The 20454-nt window shown below is 50.2% G+C and overlaps 1 long non-coding RNA gene across 1 annotated transcript in view; it reads right to left on the bottom strand.

The window, feature by feature from the left end:
• Positions 1–4069: 4069 nt before the first annotated feature.
• LOC119514951 overlaps positions 4070–20454 on the bottom strand; it is a 27853-nt gene continuing 11468 nt past the window's right edge. Inside the window, exons 2-3 of the long non-coding RNA XR_005212888.1 lie at positions 10144–10271; positions 4070–4405 (exon numbers count right to left, since the gene is read on the bottom strand). This is a non-coding gene — a long non-coding RNA (uncharacterized LOC119514951). The remainder of the gene's footprint in view (positions 4406–10143; positions 10272–20454) is intronic.

The raw sequence follows: 20454 nt of genomic DNA, 5'->3' as shown, positions 1-20454 counted from the left end.
GGGGGTGACGGGCACGGCCGTGCAGAGGTGATTGTGGAATTGTGCACTCGGATGTGTGTTGTATGTTATAGAACGAGAATTGTTGCAACATTTAAAGAAATGCCTTCCGTCTGAGATGGCGAAAACGTTCTGATGTGCTAATGCCACCGAACCAGCCCTGAAGAACGGTGGGAATGCTGACTGATGCTGCTCATGTTTTACCAGAGTAAAAAATAATAAACAAATAAATAAAATTTAGAGGGGCGCCAACAAACTCAGTTATCAAGAGAATACATACGTGCGTATGTGTGTAGGCATGTGTACCCGTGTTTATGTGTGTGTGTATCTGTATGTATGTGTATTTATACGCTAAGTGTGTGCACGTGTGTGTGTGTACGTGTCCTTACCTGCATGTGTTTATCTGATGTGTTATATGTATGCATATTTGCATGTACTTACGCGCATGTACTTATTTGCATGTATGTTTTTGGTTCTCCGGTGACCCTTTACTGGAACACTGCCCTCTGGAGCGCTCACTGCGCCACTGCTGATGTCGTCTGTGATGCCACGAGGGTGGAGGCTGTCGCATTGCAGCCCACAGCCTGGGCAGAACCCCTAGAATGGTTCCAGAGGGTTCTCTGCCTAAGGAGTGTCCAAACCAGCACACTGCCAGCCTCTGAAGCCTACTATAGAGCTACAGTGGTCAGAACAGCATGATATTGGCATAAAGATAAGATGCTGATCAATGGAATCAAATTGAGAGTTCAGAAATAGACCCCAGATATAGATCAACTGATTTTTTATAAGGCTCCAAATCCACTGAGGGGGACAAAACAGTCTCTTCAACAAATGGGGCTGGGAGACCTGGATATCCATATCCAAAAGAATGAAAGAGGACCCCCACCTCATACCATATATAAAAATTAACTCAAAGTGGATCAAAGACCTTAATATAAGAGACAGTACCATAAAACTCCTGGAAGATAATGTAGGGAAACACCTTCAAGACCTAGTATTAGGAGTTAGCTTCTTAGACCTTACACTCAAAGCACAAGCAATGAAAGAAAAAATAGATAAATGGGAACTCCTCAAAATTAAAAGCTTCTGTGTCTCAAAAAACTTTGTCAAAAGGTGAGGAGGCAGCCACCTCAATGGGAGAAAATATTTGGAAATCATTTATCTGATAAGAGACTAATATCCTGCATATATAAAGAAATCCAACTCAACAACAGTACAAACAGTCCAATTATAAAATGGGCAAATGATATGAAAAGGTATTTCTCTGAAGAGGAAATGCAAATGGCTAAAAAACACATGAGAAAAATGTTCATCTTCACTAGTTATTAGGGAAATGCAAATCAAAACCACAATGAGATACCATCTCACACCTGTAACAATGGCTGCCATCAAACAAACAGGAAACTAAATGCTGGAGCGGATGTGGAGAAATTTGAACTCTTATTGTTGGTGGGAATGTATAATGGTACAGCTGCTGTGGAAGACAGTTTGGTAGTTTCTTAGAAAAATAGATATCAAACTACCATACGATCTGGTAATTCTACTTCTCGGTATGTACCCAGAAGATCTGAAAGCAGTGACAGGAACAGACATTTGTACACTGATGTTCACAGTGGCCAAGAGATGGAAACAATCCAAGTGACCTTCAGCAGAGGAGCAGATAAAACGTGGTGTGTACACACAATGGAACACTAGGCAGCAGTAAGAAGGAACAAGGTCCTGAAACGTGGCAACATGGATGGACCTTGAAGATATAATTCTGAGTGAAATAAGTCAGACACAAAAGGATAGATGTTATATGTTACCACTAATGTGAGCTCCCTGAATGATGTAAAATCAGTGTCTTATAATGTAGAATATTGGGGACCTAGTGATAGACAGAAGCCAGTGAGGGGGAATGATAATCTAATATGTTCAGATATGTTAATGAGGGTGAATTCAAAGGTATGGGAATGGATGGGGTGATGATTGTTTGTTAATGGGATTACAAGTATCAGAGCTGTATTGAAGGTGCATAGGATTGGAAGGGGTTGTTTAAGGCATGTATCCCACAGATCAGCACCACAAATATAGATGGGTGATTGCCTGATATACTTCTAAGGTATGACACTGGCACAGAGAGTTGACACCAGAGTGGAATATGGGAAAAATCTACCTATTGCATACTAGGACTGTAACTAATAGGAGTACCTTACTAGGACCACACAAATACTAGGGACAAATAATTAAGGGCTGACAAGAGCTATGGGGTGTTTTGGTTCATGAGAATTGTTTAAAATGGATAATGATGAGAACTGTACAACTAAGTGAAGGTAATGTGAGATATGGATGGATTATCGTGGACCTGCATCTTGAGGCTTGCTTGGGTGAAACTTACGGTTGTAAAGAGGAGGCTGAGCCCACTTACAATTATGCCTAGGAGTCACCTCCAGAGAACCACTTTTGTGGACTTTCTCTCTCTAAGCCTAACTCTGCAAATAAATCCATCACCCTCCCCCCAACATGGGACAGGACCCCCCAGGAGAGTGAGTCTCCCTGGTTACTTGGGACATGGATTCTGGGAATGAGCCTGACCCTGGCATTGAGGGGTTAAGAATGCCTTTTAGATCAAAAGGGGGAAAAGAAAGGCAACAAAATAAGGTTTCAGTGTTTAAGAGATTTCAAATAGAGCCGAGAGGCTGTCCTGGAGGTCACTCCCGTGCAGGCTCCACCCAGATATGCCAAATAGACACAGTAGGATAAGCCCAAGTCAACAGTGGTCCCAAAAACCCTAAAGAGTACCTGGGTCCCTATCTGAGACTCACTAAGTTTATTCTTAGTGAGTTGCACTCACTAAGTTTTTTCTTCAGAAACCTAAATCCTCCAGAGAGCTCCTATGCCAGCTAAGTCCCAAAACCGAGAGGCAACAGCCTCTTCAAGAACATCACCCAGATGTATCCCCTTTTCTCACGAAGTTGACGGCCTTTTTCAACATGAACAGGTTAGGGTGGTCACTGCCCAGACATCCCTGAAGATCAGGAAAGTGATTAAACTAGAGGAAGGGGGAGCAACTGACGAGATGGAATTTAACAAAGGATCATGAACACTGAATGTCTATTTAATTTTCTTTTTCTTAGTTGCTAGGGTATTAGACTAGCTAGAAGGAAAGAACTGAAATGGTGGAGCAGTGACACATAGCATCCTTTAAAATTTGTTCTATAGCTCCTTGTTATATTGTAATGTAAAAGCTATCACGTCTTTTGTATACATGTTATATTTCACAATAAGGAAATAACTGAAACTATGGTACTGTAACTCATAACATTTTTGGATATTTCCTATATAACTATTTGTTAAATAGGATTTTGAAAGATATTACCATTTTGTATACATGTTATATTTCATATTAAGGAAATAACTGAAGTAAGAAAAAGAAAATTTTCCATCTGTAAAGGGCAAGGCCCCTGCCCTGCCTGGTCATTGCCAAGTGCACTGGACCCTGGGAAGGGAAAGCAGTTCTTTTTTCTTCTCTTCTCTTCTCTTCTCTTCTCTTCTCTTCTCTTCTCTTCTCTGTTTTCTTGTTTTCTTTCCCAGGAAGGCCTGTGTGAGGAGTCTAAAGCCACGCAGAGCGGCCTTGGGCCCGAGCCTGCTCCCCCGGCTTGTGAAGAGCACGGTGCACAAATGCACCTCCGGGAGGCCCCCCAAAACGTGCACCCCATCCTCCAGCCTCAGCCAGGGCAGCTGGAGCCCTCCCTCTGTCCTCCCCTCCCTCCCTGAATTCCTTTATTTTTCCCTTGTTGGCATTCGGGGGCCAAGGGTGTCCCTCTCTTGCCCCCCCACCCTTCCCTTGCGTTCCCGTCCCTGCTTCCTCACATCGCACCTCTCCTGGAAACCATTCTAACATAAAGAGTTTTGTTTTTTTGGGGGGAGGGGGTGGGACCAAATTACTTTGTTTGAAGGAATGGTACAGATGAAGGAAGTTGGTTGATACAACTCATGGAAAAGGTCAAGGTGAACCCATCGTCTCTGCACGGCCCCGTGGCCCCGGGAGGCCCCCCCGGCTCTGGGGAAGGCGGCCCGAGGCTTAGCCCCTCATCGCTGCTTCCCAGGGTGTGCTTGCCAGAGGACCCCCGCCAGGCCCGGCCCCGGCCCCACCCTGCACGGTGGTTCCGCGGTCACCCAATTCCGCGACAGGTTTCACCTGCTCGCTCAGGTGTCAGGTTGCAGCAGGATCACACAGGTGGGGTCGTCCTTGCCAGTGGCCAGGTTGTGCGGTTCCAGTGGAGACTGGCGCTTCTCTGTTTCCCAAGCATCACACACAGTCTGTTGCTCTCGGACCACTCCTCTGGGCGGAATGTTCTGGCATCTTGATGTCCTCAAGGAAGACTCAACCACCTCCTGTCTGCTGCAGCTTCAGAAACTTCTCAGACTAGAGGAGGAAATATTTGGGAAAGTTCTCCAAAGCCACATCACCGTGGTCAAAGTGGTAAGTCACTGACAGGTGGACGTCAGAGGCGAAGGGCCCCGGTGGATCCGGCATTGGCAGCAGCCGAGTCCTGGGTGCACCGAGGGGGTCAGGGTCATGCGGTGGGGGCTGAGGAGAGCCGCAGAGTCTGCAGGGCCCAGCGAGGGGGTGGCAGGGGCAGGCTCAGAGCGTCTGGCCAAGGGGGGCAGCGTCAGGTTCTGTTCAAGTGCCATTGGAGCAGAAAACTGCTCAACTCTCTGTAAAGACGTCCAGCCCGTTCTAACGTGGTTTAGTGTATCGTTTTGTATGTTTGTGTTCTGGAAAAATACGTACCATTTTGCAGGCACAGAGTTTACTATAATTAGCAAGGAGAAGTGAGGCTGCACTTTCCACATTTAGCTTTGGAATCTCTTCAGCCAAATAACCACTTTTATCCCTCTCAAATTCTGCCTTCCTTTGGACATCAGAACTCAATTTTGCCAAATTCTCTGCCACTTTAAAACAAGGGTCGTCTTCCCTCCAGTTTTGCAATGATGCTTTCACCATTTCCACCAAGGCCTTGTCGGAAGCCCCTTTAGAGTCTGTATTTCCACCAGTGGTCTCTTCGAGGCCATCCAGGCCTCCCCGTTCTTCCAGACCCGTTACCCCATTCCAAAGCCATTTCACATTTCTGGGCATTTGCAAGAGCAGCACCCCACTTTCCTGGTACCAAAATCTGTTTTAGTTTCTGTTTTGGTTTGCTACAAATGCCAGAATGCAATAGACTAGAAATGGGTTGACTTTTATAATGGGGATTTATTAGTTTACAAATTTAGAGTTCTAAGGTCAGGAAAATGTCCAAACTGAGGCATCAACAGGACGATCCCTTCTCTGAAGAAAGGCCACTGGCATCCGGGGTCCCTCTGTCAGGCAGCAAGGCACGTGGCTCCTGGCTGCTGGTCCTTCTCTCCTGGGCTCTGCTACTTTCAGCTCCTGGCTTCAGTGGCTCTCTCAGCTCCTCGGGGGGCTTTCCTCCAAGCTTCTCTGGGTGTTTCTCTCCTTTATACTCCCACAAAGGACTCCAGTAAAGGATTAAGACCCACCTTGAATTGGGCGGGTCACATCTCCATGGAAACAACCTAACGAAAAGGTCCCACCCACCCTCGCAGGAATGAACTAAAAGAACACGGCCTTTCCCAGGCACGTAACAGCTCCAAACCAGCGCAGTCTCCCGGGCTGCTTAAAGCAGATGCTGTGACATGGGTCAGCTTTAAACTTTGGGGGTTTATTCGCTTACAGTTGGAGGCCGAGAAAATTTCCAGATCAAGGTAGTGCTTTCTTCCTGGAGACCAGCTGCTGGAGACCCTGGGCGCCTCTGTCCCACATGCCACGGCACGTGGCGGCTCTCCCTTCTCTGCTGGGTTTTGTTCCTCTCAGCTTCTTACTTCCATGGCTCTCTCTCTCTTTCTCCTTAAAATAGGTTCACACCCACGGGATGATTTTCTAGGGTACATACAGTTCCAAACCACCAAAATTATCTATTGCATGGTGTTATGGATTGAATTGTACTCCCCCAAGATATGCTGAAGAACTATTCCCCATTACCTCAGAATGTGACCTGTGCCAGTTTATACATATTATGTCCCCCAGAAAAAGCCATATTCCTTGATGCAATCTTATGTGGACAGATGTATTAGTGTTGATTAGACTGTAATTCTTAGATAGAGTGTTTCCATGGAGATGTGACACACCCAACTGTGGGTGATAGCTCTGATTGGATAATTTCCATGGAGTTGTGGCCCCACCCATTCAGCATGGGCCTTGATTAGTTTACTAGAGTCCTATATAAGCTCAGACAGAAGGAGTGAGCTTGCTACAGCCAAGAGGGACACTTTAAAGAATATACAGGAGCTGAGAGAGGAGCTGCAAATGAGAGACAGTTTGAAGATGGCCATTGAAAGCAGACTCTTGCTCTGGAGAAGCTAAGAGAGGACAAACACCCCAAGAGCAACTGTGAGTGACATTTTGAAGAGGAGCTGCAGCCTGGAGAGGAACGTCCTGGGAGAAAGCCATTTTGAAACCAGAATTTGGAGCAGACGCCAGCCACGTGCCTTCCCAGCTAACAGAGGTTTTCCGGACACCATTGGCCATCCTCCAGTGAAGGTACCCAATTGTTGATGCGTTACCTTGGACACTTTATGGCCTTAAGACTGTAACTGTGTAACCAAATAAACCCCCTTTATAAAAGCTGATCCATTTCTAGTGTTTTGCAATCTGGCAGCACTGGCAAACTAGAACATGACCTTATTTGGAAATGGGGTCAATACAGATGGAATTAGGCAAGTTAAAATGAGCTCATATTCTGGTGGTGTGGGCCATTAATTCAATATGACTTGTGTCCTTATAAGAAGAGGATATCTGGGCACAGGCGGCTCTAGATAGAGGGGAGAACACCATGTGACTACTGAGGCCAAGAATGAAATGGATTTCTGGCAAACCATCCACCAGAAGCCAGGAGAGAAGCATGGAATAGATCCTTCCCTACAGACTTCAGAGGAAGCACGGCCTAGCCAACACTTGGATTTCACAGTTCTAGGCTCTAGAGCTGTGAGACAATAAATTTCTGTTGTTTTATGCCACTAGCTTTTGGTACTTTGCTACAGCAGCCCTAGGAAACTAAGACACATGATATATCTTTTTCTACCTTTCTACATTCATTTTTACAGCACATGAATTGTAGACAGCATGTGGTCTTGATTTTATATCCAGTGTGACAATCTTGCCTTTCAATTCGAGTGTGAAGTCTATTTACATTTAATGTAAAAATAGATCTAGTTAGGTTTAAGTCTATTGCCTTGCTCTATTTTCCATTGTCTTTTCTGTTTTTTTGTTCTTCTGATGCTCTTTTCCTGCCTTTTTTGGAGGGAGATAATCAAATATTTTTAGTATTTCCCTTCATATCTTCTATTGGTTTCTTGGCTATACATTTTTTAATTAGTTTTTTTGTAGTTTAGAGTCAACAATATGAATACTTAACTTATCAAAATCTGTTTAGAGTTAATATTGAACCACTTCACACCTGACACTTCACAAATGCCACTTCACATTTCCAACTTCACACTTCACATATTTAATTACCTTGCAAGAGGATAATTCCTTCTACCCTCCATGGTCCTTTGGGCTATTGTTGACGTATCTTTTACTTTTATATACATTATAGACCTCATTTATAATGTTATTATTTTATTTTAAAAAGGAAATTGGTTTTTAAGGAAATATTGAAAAGAATTTTGTATTTTACATTTCCCCACTTATTTATTCCTTCTGTTAAATGAAGGAATCATCTGGTATAATTTTCCTCAGCCTGAAAAACATCCTTTAGCATTTCTCATAGTGCAGGTGTGGTGGTAACAAAAATCTCTCAGCTTTCATTTACCTGAAACTGTCTTTCTTTTACTCTTATTTTTAGAAGCTATTTTTGCTGTACATAGAATTTCTGAGTTAACATACTTTTTCCTTTAGCACTTTAAAGATGTCATTTCATTGTCTTCTGGCCTCTGTTGTTTTTTGTGAGGAGGCAGCCATTATTCACATCATTATTCATATCAGTTTTCCCCTGTATGTGATATGTGATTTTTCCTTTCAAAGTTCTCTTTTTAGCTTTTGTTTTCAGCAGATTCACAATAATGTGACTGAGTATAGTTGTTTTTATACTTATCCTGCTTGGGGTTCACTGAGTTTTTTGGATCTATAAGTTGATATTTCTAATTAAATTTCGGAAATTTTTGGTCATTATTTCTTCAAGTATTTTTTCTGCCCTATTCTCACTTTCTTCTTCTGAGACTTTAATTACATGTATATTAGACCATTTTATATTGCTCTGTTCACTTTTTTGTTGTTTTTGTTGGTCTCTTTCTTCAAATTGGATAATTTCTATTGATCCATGTTCAAGTTTACTGACTCTTTTGTCATCTACAATCTGCTGTTAATCCAGTAAATTTTTAATTTTTAATTCTTAATTCAGTTATTTTACCTTTAAAATTTTTGTTTGGTTCTTTTTATATTGCTTATATTTCTATGCTGAAATTCCCTATCTGTTCACTCAGTGAGATGACATTTTCTTTCAATTTTTGAACATATTTATAATAGCTGCTTTAAAAATCAGGTCTGATAAATCTAGACAGTTTTCTATTGACTGCTTTTTTCTTGACCGTGAGTCACCTTTTCCTGCATCTCTGCATTTCGAGGACAGTCTCGTGGTACGCTGGACATTGTGGGTGACGCCGTGGAGAGACTGGATTTTGCTCTCATCTTCTGAAGAGTATCGATTTTTGCTCTGCTAGTTTAATGACTGACTGATCATCTTTAACCTGTTTAGGCCTGGTTTTGCACTTTTACGAGGGTAATCTGTGGAAAATCCAAGGTGCTTCCCAAGGTGCTCTAACTTAGTGCAGCCCAACTTCCGAGCTCTGTCTCCGGGGCATCTTGTCAGGGCTTAGCTTTAGGAGTCAAGAGAGTGGGACGAGAGTTTTCCTAACCCCAGTGCGGGCTCCTGGCTCCCAGGGAAGAGACATTCCAGGCCTCAGCCCTTGGCCCGAGGCTGAACGAGGGGCCGATGAGCTGCCTCCGCTCGGGCTGGGCCTGAACCCCCAAGCCCCAGCACTGCTCCCCTTCCAGTGACGTACGGGGCTCTTTTCCTAACCCTGCGGCAGCCACTCCCTTGGGGAGCCTCTTCCTGCGTCCTGCAGCCCAGTCCTCAGCCACGGACTTGCAATCAACCCACCCGGGCGTCTGGGCACAGCCCCCTCCCCTCCAGCCCTGCCCCGCAGCTTCCAGCCCCTGGAGCAGCCCGTGCACCGCTGGGAAGCAGGGCCGGGCACAGCGTCCGGGGCTCATCTCCCGAGTCCCCGTCCTCCAGTGCGGTCGCAGTTGATTCGTCTGGGGGGGGGGTGGCGGCCGGTTGCTAAATCCTAGGCTCCCAGGATTGCTCGGAGGGTACCGGCGGCGGGGGCTCTTTCCCGGAGGCGAGGGCGAGGCGGGGGACTTGGCCAGGTCCCCGGCGGCGTGGCGTGCAAAGTATGGAGGGCGGCGAGAAAGGAACAGGCGGGACACGGTTCTTTTAGGGTGAAGAAGCCAAGAGAGAGAGAGAGCTTTATTAGGGGAGAGTACAAGCTTATATCGGGCGTTTAGAGGGCGGGGTAGCTGTAGAGGTTAAAGGCTTGGATTGGTCTGAGAGGGCGCGGAGGTTGATTGAAAAGGGGCGAGAGTTGCTCCGGTAACGGTGTCTGGCAACAATGTATGCGCACTGGTGGTGATGGAAGTTGCACTGGCAACGGGGAGTGTCCGGGCAAGATAAGGGGGTGGGGAAAAGGCGGTTCCCTCCGGCAAGTCTCCCCTAACAGTGGTATTTTGGGTGAGGAAATGGGGCCTGCCTCCGGCCTCACTTTCCCAGGCCCGGGGGGCTGCGGAGGGCGCTGTCGCCCGTGCCCACCACCCTCCCCAGGGGCTGATCAGGTCCCCCAGCCCAGGCCCGCCAAGTTGAAGCACGTAATCAGTGTCCCGCACTCCAGGGCCGGAAGTCAGCCTGCGCCTGCAAAGGGCGGCCGCATCTGCCTGGTCAAGCTGTGCGGTTATTAACAGCGCATGCATGTGTGTGCGTGTGTGGGGGGTACCAGGTGCAGCCCCCCAGTCGGGAGCGAGCGTCCAGGATAGAGTGTGCGCACCTAGTCGGCGGAGGGAGAAGACACTGTGTTGCGCGTCTCACAGTCTCCGGCTTGTTCTCTTCTGCTTTGGGAGCCCAGGAGTAGCAGCTCGTCGGGAACCACGAGGAAGCAGGAGCCGGCGGAAGGGCCTGGCAGGACCCGGAAGACAGAGATGCCTCTGAGCTGGGCAGGCTCGTGTCCTGGAGGCAGAGGGAGGGCCGGTCCTCTCTACGGGCTAAGAGGCCGGGGCGGGGGGCAGGTGGAGAGGCTGGGGACCCGGGCACCTGGTTTCCCCTCGGGGGCCTCAGCTCCGGCCCCACAGGGGCACGGGCTCTCGTCTCCCAGCAGCTGCCGGCCGCCTCAAGCCCCCACACGAAGCTTTTGTGCTCCCACTGTCGGCAGAGGCGGCCTGACTGGCAGGGCCTCTCCCAGGCTGCGCCTGATGGGGCACCCCGGTGTCGCTGTGTGCGCTGCACCTTCTTCCTTAAACGCGGGAGATGAAGCCCCTCAGTGCAGGGGCCGGGCGAGGGACCCTCAGGGCTTTTCTTACCAGGGAGGCGACCCCTGTCATGCCTCGGGGACTGAGGGCCTCCAGGAACTGGGCAGCCCCTGTTACCGCCACAGCCCCTGCTCCAGCACCAGGCTCCGGACAAGGCGACTGCCGGGAGGGCAGAGACCCCAGCGTGGGTCGGGGGCTTTCAGGAGATGGGGGGTGGGTGCAGCCGGGGGAGGAGGCCTGGGAGGCACCCAGAGCTCCCTGGCACCCAAGGCAGCCCCTGCGCCCCCCTCCCTGGGCACAGCCCTGAAGGTGTGCATGGACACACTCCCTCCGCGTCTGTCCCCTTCCCAGACTCTGGGTCCCACCATGTTGGGCGAAGAAAAGAATCAACAAGCCAGTGACTGAGCAACTGCAGAGGCTGTGGGCTGGGCGCCGAGTCCAGCTCCGGCACTTCCCGCCTTGGCAAAACCTTAACCTCGTGAAGCCCTGGTGCGTATCTGGACACGAGGGGGCTGCTCTCCCCGTGGGCAGGGTCAGCTCCCTCCCCGGATCCTGGGGTGTCCCGGAGGCTCTGGGGCACGGCTTGGCCTCCGCCGGCCTTGGGGGTGATAATGGGGCTCAGAGTCTGTTGGTTCATGTTCTTCAAAGGGGGCCCCGCGGGAAATGTTCTCTGAAGTGTCCCGTGGGCCCAAAGGACCCCCCTCCCAGATGAGGGTCTTGTTCTAGTTTGCTGATGCTGCCGGAATGCAAAACACCAGAGACGGATCGGCTTTTATAAAAGGGGTTTATTTGGTTACACAGTCACAGTCTTAAGGCCATAAAGTGTCCAAGGTAAGTCATCAACAATCCGGTACCTTCACTGGAGGATGGCCAACGGTGTCCGGAAAACCTCTGTTAGCTGGGAAGGCATGTGGCTCGCGTCTGCTCCAGAGTTCTGGTTTCAAAATGGCTTTCTCCCAGGATGTTCCTCTCTAGGCTGCAGTTCCTCAAAATGTCACGCTCAGTTGCTCTTGGGGTATTTGTCCTCTCTCAGCTTTTCCGGAGCAAGAGTCTGCTTTCAATGGCTGTCATCAAACTGTCTCTCATCTGCAGCTCCTCTCTCAGCTTCTGGGCATTCTTCAAAGTGTCCCTCTGGGCTGTAGCTCCTCTTCAAAATGTCACTCACAGCTGCACTAAGTTCCTTCTGTTTGTCAGCTCATTTATATGGCTCCAGTGATTTAATTTAGACCCACCCTGAATGGGTGGGATAACACCTCCATGGGAATTATCCAATCAGAGTCATCACCCACATTTGGGTGGGGCACATCTCCATGGAAACACTCAAAGAATTACAATCTAATCAACACTGTTACATCTGCCCACACAAGATTACATCAAAGACAATGGCATTTTGGGGGACATAATACATTCAAACTGGCACAGTGCTCATGGCAGAGGAAGCCTGACACTGAGCCCCCAGACCAAGCCGGGCCCCCTAGGCACCCCTGGGCTCGCCCTCCCCTTGGGTTCCTGGGGCAGCCCGGGGCCCCGAAGCCACCCCCTGCAGGGAGCCCTGCAGCTCAGACACCTGAGGGCAGCTCTGGGAGCCAGAAGCACCCACGTGCTGTCCTGTAGAAGACGGGGACTGGGGGGTCATAAGTCTGTCCTTCCCCTCCCTGTTCGGAAGAAACAAAATTCGGCGATGAGACAGCCCTTGGTTTCCTGCCTGAGGTTATGGCCAAAGCGGCCCCGGGCCTGGCCTGTGCTCCCAGGGACCAGGCCCGGCCAGGTGTGTCCAGCCACGGCGGGTGCCAGGGCTCTGTCCCCACCTGTGGCGGCACTCGGGTAGGCAGACACCAAGCCCAGGGATGGCGACATGGCTCAGCCCTTCCCAAAAAGCAGCGCCAAGGAGGTGCGTGTCTGGGTGTGCCCCTGTGCACGCGCCCCGGGCCCCTGTGTGCATCCACACATGTGGGTGTGCACGTGTGTGCACCACGTGTGCCCCCTTGGGTACGGCCGAGTGTAGGCCCACGTTGGTGTGTCTGCGCCTGTGTGTGCGAGTGAAGGGGAGCGGTGACCCGATCGGTTCGGCACCCTGTGCCTTCCGTCCCCACCCACGGACCTCTTGGCCCCTCCGGAAAGACCCCTGCCCACTGGCCCTGACGCCGTCCTCAGCTTCCCCTCGCGGCTCCCTGCTTCTGTGGCACCTGTGTCTGGGAGGCCCCAGAGGCTCCCTGTCTGGATGTCACAGGGACAAACGTCGACCCCACTCGTCCCTGCACGGCTCACGCTGGCGTGTGTGAGGGCACGTGTCATTCATTCATTCATTCACTAGCTCACTCACTCACTCATCTGGCAGAAGGGCCAGGAGCTGGGGAGCAACAAATAAACAGCCCTGCACCCCCACACTGCCCCCCGGCTTCCCAGCCTAGTCTGGGGCAGAGAGAAGCAGCCCAGGGCCTGGGGCCCGAGGGGATCCCCCAGAGGGGCTGATGCCCAGGCCGAACCCAGAGGCCAAGAAGGGGACGGGGACAGGGAGTGTCAGCCTCCATCTCCCGGCCTCGGACGGGCAGGAGTGCATTCGGTGACAGCGAGGGCAACGTGGGGCCACGGGGAGCCTCCAGGGTCAGTGGGGCCGGGTTCCGGGGCCCGGGACAGCGTGACTCGGGGCTGGCAGCTCGGGTGCAGGGCCAGGCTGTGGCCGCCTCGCCTCAGTCCCAACACAGCGGCCGCTCGGAGGGACGTGCCACCTGGGGCGCAGACAGCTTCCCCCACACCCGGGGCCCGAGCTGGGTCAGACGAGGCAGAGGCCCCTCTCTCCCTGCACCCCCCCCGCCCCCTCGGGCCCTGGCTAGGGGACAGCCTTGCCCTCCATCACCATCACCCACCGTGTTTCGGGGGCCAGGGTCCCAGGCGTGGGACGGCACACGGCCCCACCTCCCCAGCACTGAGGCCAAGGTGACCTCAGCCCCCTGCACCAACCCCCACGGCTTTCCCCCCATGGGTGCCCCAGGGCTGGCCCTTCCGTGCCTGCTCAAGGTCCCCTCCAGGCTGGCCCATGGGTCCAGTTTCAGGCAGTTTTTTTCTCCCTTTATTCTGAGAAGCAGGAAAAGCAAACACGCCCTGTTCCCAAGAGCTGCAGGGGAATTTGAGAAGGACGCTCAACGGCTGCTCAGAAAGACCTTTGTCCCCACCCCAAGGTGTCCCAGGCCCTTTCCTTCCTGCTTGTCACACGTGCATAGGCACACGTGCACCCAGTCACAGCCCCAAGCCCCTGCCGGGTGGTGTCCCGAGAGACCCCCATGCACCCCGCCCAGCTCACCTGTCCCCCATGGTCCTCCCAGGTCCCCGGGCCCCCTGTGCCCCATGGCAGCCCTGCTCCCCCTGTTAGCAATTCCCACTTCAGATCTCCAGTTGTCGGTGAGCACCCAAGGGTGGGCATGTGGGTGGGGCCCAGCGGCACTGCCAGGGCAGCCCCAGCCCCTCCGCCTGCAGCTCGGCCATGGCTGCCGCCCGCTGGGCACCTCAAGGGGCTGGCACTTGGCTTGTGGCAAAGGAGAAGAGACAGAGCCAGGCCGGGGCCAGCTCCGCGCCAACCCCACGCAGCCTTGGACACACACTCACCTCTCAGGCCGCAGCCCCTCGGCTGCAGGGAGGGGGTGACACCCCAAACCAATAAGTTAAATGCTGGACGATGGGTGCTTCAGAGGAGAAGGAAGCAGGAGGGGTGAGGGGAGTGGGGGGCGCTGGGGGTGCACCCCTTGAAGGAAGGTGGTTGGGGCGGCCTCCATGACACGGAGGAGAGGGGGTGAGTGGCTGCTGTGCGGGAGGCAGCCAGTGCCAAGGCCCTGGGGCAGAGCAGGCCCGGCTGTTGGAGACAGAGCAGGGTGAGTGTGTGTGCAGGGTGAGCGTGCAGGTGAGCGTGCAGGGTGAGCGTGCAGGGGAGTGTGCAGGGGAGTGTGCAGGTGAGCGTGCAGGGTGAGTGTGCCGGTGAGCGTGCAGGTTAGCGTGCAAGGTGAGTGTGCAGGTGAGCGTGCAAGGTGAGTGTGCAGGTGAGTGCAGGGTGAGCGTGCAGGTGAGCGTGCAGGTGAGTGTGCAGGGTGAGCGTGCAGGGTGAATGTGCAGGTGAGCGTGCAGGTGAGTGTGCAGGGTGAGTGTGCAGGTGAGCGTGCAGGGTGAGTGTGCAGGTGAATGCAGGGTGAGCATGCAGGTGAGCGTGCAGGTGAGCATGCAGGTGAATGTGCAGGTGAATGCAGGGTGAGTGTGTGTGCAGGGTGAGTGTGCAGGGTGAGCGTGCAGGTAAGTGTGCAGGGTGAATGTGCAGGTGAGCGTGCAAGTGAGCGTGCGGGGCGAGCGTGCAGGTGAGTGTGCAGGTGAGTGTGCAGGGTGAGTGTGCAAGTGAGCGTGCCGGGTGAGCGTGGGAGCAGAGGGGTGACCCGCCGATGGTGTGGGCCTGGGCTTTGCTCCTGAGCGGCGGGGCCCGGGAGGGGTGCAGCCAAGGAGGGCCCCGACCCCACCCGCACTTTGAAGGCCCGGCCTGGGCTGCCCCAACGTCGAGTCCAGGATTTCCTGACAGGCTGCACGGTGGGAGGTGAGGAAGGGACCCGAGGTGGGGGGCTTGGTTTCCGAGAGACGGAGCTGGTGACGCCGCAGGCACCCAGATGGGTTCCGAGTGGTCCCCTGGGCCCGGAAGCAGGACTGCGGTCTGAGCCACAGGTGTGGGGGGATCAGCCGGCTGGGGGTGGGGGGGCTCCCTTCTCCAGCCTGTGCCCCCCCCACCCCTCACGCTGTCCTGGCCCTGGGGCAGCGGGCGGTGCCTCAGGAAGGCTGGGGGGTCAGCTGGGTGCGGCACATTGGATTTCCAAAATATTTGCCTCCCCTCAGCTCTCCTGGGGAGCGGTGGAGCTCGGCTCAAGTATGATTAGGTTGGTCGGTTGCTTCTATGTGGGATGGAAAAGTCAGGGAAGGAAAATTCCCGGCCTGAGGGCCACCTCGGGGAATTGAGCGCTCCACGTTGGCCCTCGAGGAAACACTTCTCTCCTGCAGCGGCAGGGCCAAGGTTTCCAAAACCCAACCCCAAAAGCTGCCCCTGAATCAACTGCAAGTTGAATTCCTCCTCTCCCAGGGTCTTCTGTGTTGGTTACGGCTCCGGTGGGTGATAAAGGGTGCCGGAATTGCCAGGTTGGGGGCAGGTGAGCAGATGCGCTGGAGCACGAGGTTTTGCTGAGACCCTTTCCCAGCAGAAGCAGCTTTTCCGCTCCCGTCCGAGCACCTCAGTCTCCCTTGGCCTGCAGAACCTGTAGGGTGGTTTGGGGCTGCGTGTGGCCCAGAAGACATGTTCTTAAACGTAGTCCATTGCCGTGGGTGTGAACCCACTGTAGGTAGGACCTTTTGGTGAGGTGACTTCAGCTAGGGTGTGGCCCACCTCAATCAGGATGGGTCTTAATCCTTTACTGGATCCTTTATAAGACAATGAAATTCAGACAGGGAGAGAGAGAGAAAGCCACAGAGGCAAGAAGCTGAAGGTCAGAGGAACCTGGCAGAGAAGGGAGAGGACGGGAGAGGTGCCAGGTGCACTGCCGGGGGACAGAGGGGCCCAGGACCCCAGTTCATTGGAAGCCGACCCCAGAACATCAGTCTTCAGGAAGAAAGTCTCACTTTGATTTGCCTGTGCCAGTTTGGATGCATTATGTCCCTCAAAACGCCACGTTCTGTGATGTAATCTTGTGGGGGCAAGTGCATTAGTGTTGATTAGTTTGGAATCTTTTGATTTGTTTCCGTGGAGATGTGACTCAGTCAACTGTGAGTGAAACGTTTGATTGGATAATTTCCATGGAGGTGTCACCCCGCCCACTCAGGGTGGGTGTTAATTGGATCACTGGAGCCCTATAAAGGAGCTCACAGACAGAAGGACCTCAGAGCAACTGAGAGTGACATTTTCAAGAGGAGCTGCAGCTAAGAGAGGATAAAACACCCCAAGAGCAACATTTTGAAACGCAACCTGGGAGCAAGCAGACGCCAGCCACGTGCCTTCTTTTCCAACTGCCACTGGCCATCCTCCAGTGAAGGTACCCGATTGCTGAAGTGTTACCTTGGACACTTTATGGCCTGAAGACTGTAACTTTGTAACCAAATAAACCCCCTTTATTAAAGCCAATCTATTTCTGGTGTTTTGCGTAACAGCAGCATTAGCAAACCAGAACATCTCCTCAGTTCAGACTTTCTCCTGGCCTCAAAACTGAGAGTTAATAAACCATCATTGTTCAAGCCGACCCACTACGTGGCATTTGCTTGAGCAGCCTGGGTGAGTGTGCAGGGTGAGTGGCGAGAGGAAAGGGATGAAAACTGAACTCCTAAGCACAAAGAAACCGGGAATTGATGTCTCGGAAAATCCTGAGCCCATCCAGATGGTGTGCTCTGGGAGTAAGGCCGGAAGCAGCTCTAAAAGGGACCTCCTGGAGCTTCTGGAAGGTGAGTCCCACAGAGCAGGGCGCCAGGTGAGGGTTTAACTGAGCATGGAACCAGTCCACCCTTTCCATGGAAGTGATGACCGAATCCTGCCTCCCACAAAAGGCTGTTCAGGTCCCACCCTGGGCTGTGGGTGTGACACATTTGTAAACAGGATTGGAAGACGTCATCAGTTAAGGTGCCTGTGCCAGTGTGAATGTATCATGTCCCCCCAAACGCCATTATCTTTGATGTAATCTTGTGTGGGCAGATGTATCAGTGTTGATTAGATTGTAATTCTTTGAGTGTTTCCATGGAGATGCACCCCACCCAACTGTGGGTGATGACTCTGATTGGATAATTTCCATGGAGGTGTTACCCCACCCATTCAGGGAGCCATATAAATGAGCTGACAAACAGAAGGAACTCAGTGCAGCTGAGAGTGACATTTTGAAGAGGAGCTACAGCCAAGAGGGACACTTTGAAGAAAGCACAGGAGCTGAGAGAGGAGCTGAAGCTTACAGAGACATTTTGGAGATGGCCTTTGAAAGCAGACTTTTGCTCTGGAGAAGCTGAGAGAGGAAAAACACCCCAAGAGCAACTGAGAGTGACATTTTTGAGGAGCTGCAGCCTAGAGAGGAACATCCTGGAAGAAAGCTATTTTGAAACCAGAACTTTGGAGCAGACGCCAGCCACGTGCCTTCCCAGCTAGCAGAGGTTTTTCCGGACGCCATCAACCCATTGTTGATGAGTTACCTTGGACACTTTATGGCCTTAAGACTGTAACTGTGTAACCAGATAAACCCCTTTATGAAAGCCAGTCCGTCTCTGGTGTTATGCATTCCAGCAGCATTAGCCAACTAGAACAGGGCCCAAACCGAAGGCGGGGGGCTTTAAGCCAACAGGCTGAGGTCCTTCTAAGTGAAGGAAACCAGACAGAGAGGAAGCCGTGGGAGCAGCCAGAAGCTGGAAGTAACGGAACCTGGAAGAGAACGGAGAAGACACCAGCACGTGCACTGCCATGTGATGGAAAAGCCCAGGCACCCCCAAGATTGCTGGCCAGCCAGAAGACACTGACCCTGGGGGAAACGAGTCCTCTGGCCTCTGAAACCAGGAGCCAGTGAATTCCTGCTGTTAAGCCAACCCACTGCAATCGTATTTGCTTTATTAGATTGAAAACTAAAACATTATCCAAGGGGGTTTACAGATCCAATGCAATCTGAATCAAAATAACAGTCTTCATTGCAGAAATGAAAAAGTTGATTATCAAATTCTTATGGGAGTGCAAGGCACCCCAAATAGCCAAAAACATCTTGAAACAGAATAAAGTTGGAGGACTCACACTTGTGATTTCAAAACTCACTACAAAGCTACAGTAATCAAAGCAGTGTGGGATTGGTACAAGGACAGACATATAGACCAATGGAACAAAATTGAGAGCTCAGAAATCAACCTACACATCTGCGGCCAATTGACGTTTGACAAGGGTACCAAGTCCATTCGATGGGGAAAGAAAACTCCTTCAACAAATGGTCCTGGGACAGGAGATATTCACATGGAAAAGAATGAAAGTGGACCCCTACTTCACACCATAAACAAAAATTATCTCAAAATGGATTGATAAGCCAAATACAAGAGATGAAACTCTTAGAATATAACAGAGGAACATATCTTCAGGACCTTATTAGACAATGGATTCTTAGAATTTACACAAAAGCACAAGCAACAAAAGAAACAAATTATAAATTGGACCTCAGGAGAATTAAAAATTTTTGTGTATCAAAGGACAGTATCCTTTTTAGGTTCTAAAGAATTGGGGTAGCTGGTGGTGGATACCTGAAACTATCAAACTACAACCCAGAACCCATGAATCTCGAAGACAGTTGTATAAAAATGTAGCTTATGAGGGGTGACAAGGGGATTGGGAAAGCCATAAGGACCACACTCCACTTTGTCTAGTTTATGGATGGATGTGTAGAAAAGTAGGGGAAGGAAACAAACAGACAAAGGTACCCAGTGTTCTTTTTTACTTCAATTGCTCTTTTTCACTCTAATTATTACTCTTGTTATTTTTGTGTGTGTGCTAATGAAGGTGTCAGGGATTGATTTAGGTGATGAATGTACAACTATGTAATGGTACTATAAACAATCGAAAGTATGATTTGTTTTGTATGACTGCGTGGTATGTGAATATATCTCAATAAAATGAAGATTAAAAAAAAATTAACAATAACAACAACAACAACAAAAAAGGACAGTATCAAGAAAGTGTAAAGACAAGACAACCTAAAGGATGAGAGAAAATGTTTGGAAACCATATATCTGATAAAGGTTTAATATCAACTAAAGACAAACAACCCAAGTAAGAAATGGCCCAAGGACTTGAGCAGCCATTTCTCCAAAGAAGACATGCAAATGGTCAAAAAGCACATAAATGATGGAAAAGCCAGAGAACCCCAAAGATTGCCAGCCAGCCTGAAGGAAAAAGCCTGCTAGTCTCTGAAACTGTGAGCCAATAAATGCCTGCTGTTAAGGAAAAAGCCAACAACAAAAAAAACAAAACAAGACATGAAAAGATGCTCAACATCATTAGCCATTAGGGAAATGCAAATCAAGACCACAATGAGATACCCTTTCACACCCACTAGGATGGCAATTATTAAAAAAAAATGGAAAATAAGTGTTGGGCGGGATGCAAGGGAAACAAGCACCCTTGTATATTGTTGGTGGGAACGTAAGATGGTGCAGTTGCAGTGCAAACAGTTTGGCAGTTCCTCAGAAAGTTAAACATAGACTTTTCCATATGTGGTAGGTTGAATTCTATACTCCAGAAAAAAAAATAGCATGTTCTTAATCTTAACTTCACTCCTGTGGTGTGAACCCATAGTAAATAGTGTCTCTCGAAGATGATATTTTTTTAAAATGCAGTTTTCTTGAGATATAGTCACACAGCATACAATCATCCACAGTGTACTATCAATTATTCACAGTACCATCATATAGTTGTGCATTCATCACCATAATCAATTTTTGAACATTTTCCTTACTCCAAAAACAAAAAAATAGATAAAAATAAAAGTAGACCAAACTCCACTTTGTCTAGTTTATGGATGGATGTGTAGAAAAGTAGGGGAAGGAAACAAAAGACAAAGGTACCCAGTGTTCTTTTTACTTCAATTGCTCTTTTTCACTCTATTATTCTTGTTATTTTTGTGTGTGTGCTAATGAAGGTAGTCAGGGATTGATTTAGGGTGATGAATGTACCACTATGTAATGGTACTATAAACAATCGAAAGTATATTTGTTTTGTATGACTGCGTGGTATGTGAATATATCTCAATAAAATGATGATTAAAAAAAAATAAAAAATAAAAGTAAAAAAGAACAGCTAACCAAACCTCCATCCC

Source organism: Choloepus didactylus, chromosome 18 (assembly GCF_015220235.1).
Source record: "Choloepus didactylus isolate mChoDid1 chromosome 18, mChoDid1.pri, whole genome shotgun sequence".
Lineage (NCBI taxonomy): Eukaryota > Metazoa > Chordata > Mammalia > Pilosa > Megalonychidae > Choloepus > Choloepus didactylus.
This window is presented reverse-complemented; position numbering and strand designations above follow the sequence as displayed.